This window comes from Schistocerca nitens, chromosome 1 (genome assembly GCF_023898315.1).
Source record: "Schistocerca nitens isolate TAMUIC-IGC-003100 chromosome 1, iqSchNite1.1, whole genome shotgun sequence".
NCBI classification, from domain to species: domain Eukaryota; kingdom Metazoa; phylum Arthropoda; class Insecta; order Orthoptera; family Acrididae; genus Schistocerca; species Schistocerca nitens.
Genome location: NC_064614.1, coordinates 587130102 through 587136126, shown reverse-complemented (window position 1 = coordinate 587136126; position 6025 = coordinate 587130102). Strand labels below are relative to the sequence as shown.

Sequence of the window (6025 nt, the reverse complement as noted above, 5' to 3'; positions counted from 1 at the left end):
CGCGACAACGCCCGTTCTTACATAGCTTTAGCCACCAAGAGCCCTTAACTCAGTTAGTGACTTTGCGCCTTCGCATTATCTTTCACTTCGCTGAAGGCACACATTAGTGGAATCAAATTTTCAACCTACAAGCAGGTGCAGAAAGAGGTTCTGAAGAGGGGGAAGGAGCTGGCTAGAGAGATCTTCGAGGAGGGCATAAAAAGCTTGTGCCACAGCTCACCACATGCACTGAACGTAATGCCAGTTATATAAAATACAGTTAAAAAGTGTAACAGCAACGTCGTATCCTGAACATATCTGGAAGCTCAATGGAGTCGCTGTGTTTCAGTAAGAAAATGTGACATGTCACGCTCTTTGGCTTCACGACCATGTTCCCACCCTCTTTTTTTGTCACCCAGTCTTAACCATATAGAGCATTTGCATGATGCTGTCGACACCGGTGTACGCTCGATGAACCCAGCATCACACAAGGACGACTGTAACAGAGTAACACCATTCGTTGGCCAATATCTCTCCTGAACGTTTCCAAAACTTCGTAGAGTCCATGTCTCGACGTGTTACTGCAGTTTCGAGAGCTCGCTAAAGAGCAACTCGCCATTAATATTAAATCCTGTGCCTACCCTTGACTCTTGGCCAAATTTTAGGAAGAATATATTGCTATTTTGCTATATTTCTCTGTAACTCGCCATTAATATTAAATCCTGTACCTACCCTTGACTCTTGGCCAAATTATAGGAGGCATGTATTGCTATTTTGCTATATTTCTCCGTAGTGGAAGAGAACAGTGAGTCTTAGACAATTACCATTCAAAACCAAAACAAAAGCGTCTTGGAGGCGCCGGGTATCGATCCCGGTACCTCTCACATGCTAAGCGAGCGCTCTACCATCTGAGCTACGCCCCCAGACAGTTGGGCGTTTCAAGTTTTTATAACAAGCCTTTGGGTCGGTCGGCTCGCTTGTTGTCAGGGCAAGGAACAGGTTTTGCCGCCTGGAAGTGGAGCGGCGAAACTGGCAGCTCGCAGACCGGCATTAAGAAGGCAACAGAAGATTGTGAATGTCTGGGGGCGTAGCTCAGATGGTAGAGCGCTCGCTTAGCATGTGAGAGGTACCGGGATCGATACCCGGCGCCTCCAGAGTACGTTTTGATTTCGCCGAAATGGTAACCTCAAATTATTTTGTGTTCTCTTTCTCGAGGAAGAAGTAATATAGAATACTTCTTACTCTACTAAGTGCGGAGACTTCGATGTCATCAATTCTGGAATTTTTTATGATTTTTTTTAGTTCTTGGGAAACAAATATATTGGAAAAATACGTTCCTATTGAAAAAAGCAATCAGGGATCCAGATTCTCAGCCGGAATTTACTTTAATATGAACGTGATGTCAACATATTTAGCACTGTGAGAAACTAAGAATCATTTCACATAGAGGAAATGTTTGCCTTCCAGTTATTATTAAGAATGGTGTACAGTGTCCAATGCGTTAGGGACTGTTATGCAGCAGATGGCAAACGGAACGAACTGTAAAATACTAGTACCCAGAAATTTAGAACTAAATGATTCGGAGAAAACAGTATTAAAGTATGAGGATTTCTGCCACACTATGTGGAAAAACCTCACGGACAAGTAGCCTACATTGCTGTTTGTCAGGACTGGATGTTGTAGAAAGAAAAAGAGAGACACTGCACTGATGTAAAATGAACTTTCATTAGAACGTCACGTACTAGTAGAACCAATCAGAAAGATAGGCTCTATGTTTGCTTATACATCCTCTAAGAACGAATGATGAATACGGAATTGGTCGTGTTCGGAAAGACAGGGTGAACGAGGGGCCAGATTTGGGAATGAAGACTGGCATTTTTAATCTTAGTGCCCCTTCCTGGCCATATAGGCACAAAGATATGCCGTAGCTCCTCTGTTTCCAGAGCTAATATTATCTCGATAGCAGTCCTTGAGTAATTACCTGAGTACTAGGCTGTAAAACATATACTCTGTTATGACTATGAACGATATAAAGAATCAGAAACTAGAATTAGAAACAAATGGCCATTTGTGATAAGAATGATAACTTCCACCAAATTATCGAATTCCGAAATGGCTCTGAGCACTATGCGACTCAACTTCTGAGGTCATCAGTCGCCTAGAACTTAGAACTAATTAAACCTAACTAACCTAAGGACATCACACACATCCATGCCCGAGGCAGGATTCGAACCTGCGACCGTAGCGGTCACGCGGTTCCAGACTGAAGCGCCTTTAACCGCACGGCCACACCGGCCGGCTATCGAATTCCCACGTCAACAGGTTTCGAGCTCGTGATTTCTTACACAAGCACTAAGTTCCAACAAACGAGTGCTTGGGACGTTAAAATGGTAAAACAGAATCCGAGATGGAAAACGCAAGTGAGTCCTGATTTCACGATGGGAACTGTGTAAAAATTTACTTAAAACGTTCATATCATGTCCAATGTTTGTTGCATAACGAATAGACACTTGTGTATCCAGTAGATAATCATTTACCCCATTAAAATCAATATTTACAAAATTAAGCATTTTTTTCTTATCTTGCATATGATTTCCTACTCGTGACCCTATGTTGCTAGGAATGACTTTGTTAGGTGGTTAAAAGGGCTTTCTAACTTACCTAACAAGCAAATCTCGATGACGCAAAGGGCAACAAAAACAAGCAGAAAGGTTTACATGTTCAGTAAACTAGACAGAGAAATTGTGGGTGTTATATCTCAATGAGGAACTTGAAACTTTTAGCTCAGGACAGGAGCATACAGAGGAGCTATGGCTCGAGTTTAAAAATATAGTTGACGATGGACTGGATAGATATGTACCCAATAGAATAGTTCATAGTGGGAGAGATCCTCCATGGCATACAATCACTGTAAAGAAACAGAGATTACTGCTTAGTAAGTATAAAACAAAGCATGCGACTACAGATAGAAAGAGGCTGAATGAAACGAGTTTTGCAGCCAAGAGAGCAACGCGTGAAGCCCTCAGTGGTTACCGTAGCAGAATATTTATTGTTCAATGATCTTTCACAAAACCCAAAGGAATTCGCTTAACTTTTAAAGGCTTTTTAGTGGCACTAAAGTTAGTGTCCAGTCACTTATGGATAAGACAGACACTGAAATTGAGTGTAGCAAAACAAAAGCAGAAACGTTTAATTCTGTTTCCAAATGTTCATTCATAAAGGAATACTCAGGAGTATCGTCCGAATTTAATTATCGTATCATTGAGAAGATGAGTAAATAGAGAATAATGACAATGGCTTTAAGACACAGCTGAAATGGTTAAAACTGAACAAAACGCCAGTATGCGATGCAGTTCCTGTCAGATTCTATTCCAACTTCCTGGCTGAGATAGCACCTCTGTTAACTATAATCCACCGTAGATCTGTCTAACAAAAAACTGTGCCCCGTAACTGTAAGAAAGAACAGGTCATACCTGTTTACAGGAAAGGTACCAAAATTGATCCACAAAACTACCGTCCAATATCCTTGACATCCATTCGTTGTAGACTTTTAGAACATATGTGTTGTGAGCCCAAACGTAATTATGTATCTCGAAGAGAATGACCTCCTCCATGCTTGACAGCATGGATTTCCAAAACGTAGATCATGTGAAAGCCAGCTCGCACTTTTCTCACTTCATAACCTGGAAGCCATGGCTCAAGGCAGTTAGGTAGATGCAATATTTCTCGATTTCCGAAATACATTTGACTCAGTACTACACGCACCCTTATTATCAGACGTAGGATCACATGGGGTACCCGGCAAAGTGTGTGACTGGGCTGAGAATTCTTGGTAAAGAGAATGTGGAATGTTATCTTGAATGGAGATTCATCAACAGATGTAGAAGTAGCTTCGGGTGTATCCCAGGGAAGTGTATTACGTTCTCCTGCTAGTCACATTGTATATCAATGACCTTGGGTACAATATTAATAGTAACCTCAGATTTTTCGCAGATGATACAGTTATCTACGACGAGGTACCGGTACTGTTTGAACTAAGTTGTGAAAATATTCAGTCAGACCCTGGCACGATTTCAAAATGCAATTATTGGGAACTTGCTTCAAATGTTTAAAAATGTAGAACTGTGCACTTCACAAAACGGAAGAAGTATCATCGTGTAAATTTAATATTAGTGAATCTCAGTTGGAATCTGGTGTAACATATATAGTACAACTCCTTACATATCGCTCCCGTAGGAAAAATCTGCAATAATCAATGACATGAGGATGCAGAAGCCAATGGAAACCACTGAATTAAAGGCACATAACTTGTATCCACAGGACACGTAGCCTGTAACTGAAAAAGTGTCATTATGATCTCTCCATTGGCAAAAGAGTCCGATACAGTCCCCCATTCGGATCTCCGGGAGGGGACTGCCAAGGGGGAGGTGACCGCGAGAAAAAGATTGAATAACCAACGAAAAGATAACATTCTACGAGTCGGGGCATGGAATGTCAGAAGCTTGAACGTGGTAGGGAAGATAGAAAATCTGAAAAGCGAAATGCAAAAGCTCAATCTAAATATACACTCCTGGAAATGGAAAAAAGAACACATTGACACCGGTGTGTCAGACCCACCACACTTGCTCCGGACACTGCGAGAGGGCTGTACAAGCAATGATCACACGCACGGCACAGCGGACACACCAGGAACCGCGGTGTTGGCCGTCGAATGGCGCTAGCTGCGCAGCATTTGTGCACCGCCGCCGTCAGTGTCAGCCAGTTTGCCGTGGCATACGGAGCTCCATCGCAGTCTTTAACACTGGTAGCATGCCGCGACAGCGTGGACGTGAACCGTATGTGCAGTTGACGGACTTTGAGCGAGGGCGTATAGTGGGCATGCGGGAGGCCGGGTGGACGTACCGCCGAATTGCTCAACACGTGGGGCGTGAGGTCTCCACAGTACATCGATGTTGTCGCCAGTGGTCGGCGGAAGGTGCACGTGCCCGTCGACCTGGGACCGGACCGCAGCGACGCACGGATGCACGCCAAGACCGTAGGATCCTACGCAGTGCCGTAGGGGACCGCACCGCCACTTCCCAGCAAATTAGGGACACTGTTGCTCCTGGGGTATCGGCGAGGACCATTCGCAACCGTCTCCATGAAGCGGGGCTACGGTCCCGCACACCGTTAGACCGTCTTCCGCTCACGCGCCAACATCGTGCAGCCCGCCTCCAGTGGTGTCGCGACAGGCGTGAATGGAGGGACGAATGGAGACGTGTCGTCTTCAGCGATGAGAGTCGCTTCTGCCTTGGTGCCAATGATGGTCGTATGCGTGTTTGGCGCCGTGCAGGTGAGCGCCACAATCAGGACTGCATACGACCGAGGCACACAGGGCCAACACCCGGCATCATGGTGTGGGGAGCGATCTCCTACACTGGCCGTACACCACTGGTGATCGTCGAGGGGACACTGAATAGTGCACGGTACATCCAAACCGTCATCGAACCCATCGTTCTACCATTCCTAGACCGGCAAGGGAACTTGCTGTTCCAACAGGACAATGCACGTCCGCATGTATCCCGTGCCACCCAACGTGCTCTAGAAGGTGTAAGTCAACTACCCTGGCCAGCAAGATCTCCGGATCTGTCCCCCATTGAGCATGTTTGGGATTGGATGAAGCGTCGTCTCACGCGGTCTGCACGTCCAGCACGAACGCTGGTCCAACTGAGGCGCCAGGTGGAAATGGCATGGCAAGCCGTTCCACAGGCCTACATGCAGCATCTCTACGATCGTCTCCATGGGAGAATAGCAGCCTGCATTGCTGCGAAAGGTGGATATACACTGTACTAGTGCCGACATTGTGCATGCTCTGTTGCCTGTGTCTATGTGCCTGTGGTTCTGTCAGTGTGATCATGTGATGTATCTGACCCCAGGAATGTGTCAATAAAGTTTCCCCTTCCTGGGACAATGAATTCACGGTGTTCCTATTTCAATTTCCAGGAGTGTAGTAGGTGTCAGTGAAGTGAAATGGAAAGAAGACAAGGATTTCTGGTCAGATGAGTAA

General features: G+C 45.2%; 2 non-coding genes across 2 annotated transcripts; one reads left to right on the top strand and one right to left on the bottom strand.

The window, feature by feature from the left end:
- Positions 1–829: 829 nt before the first annotated feature.
- Positions 830–902, bottom strand: Trnaa-agc (transfer RNA alanine (anticodon AGC)). Its single transcript has one exon. It is a non-coding gene; the product is annotated as a tRNA-Ala (tRNA).
- Positions 903–1060: 158 nt separating this feature from the next.
- Trnaa-agc (transfer RNA alanine (anticodon AGC)) lies at positions 1061–1133 on the top strand. Its single transcript has one exon. It is a non-coding gene; the product is annotated as a tRNA-Ala (tRNA).
- The last annotated feature ends 4892 nt before the right edge of the window (positions 1134–6025 follow it).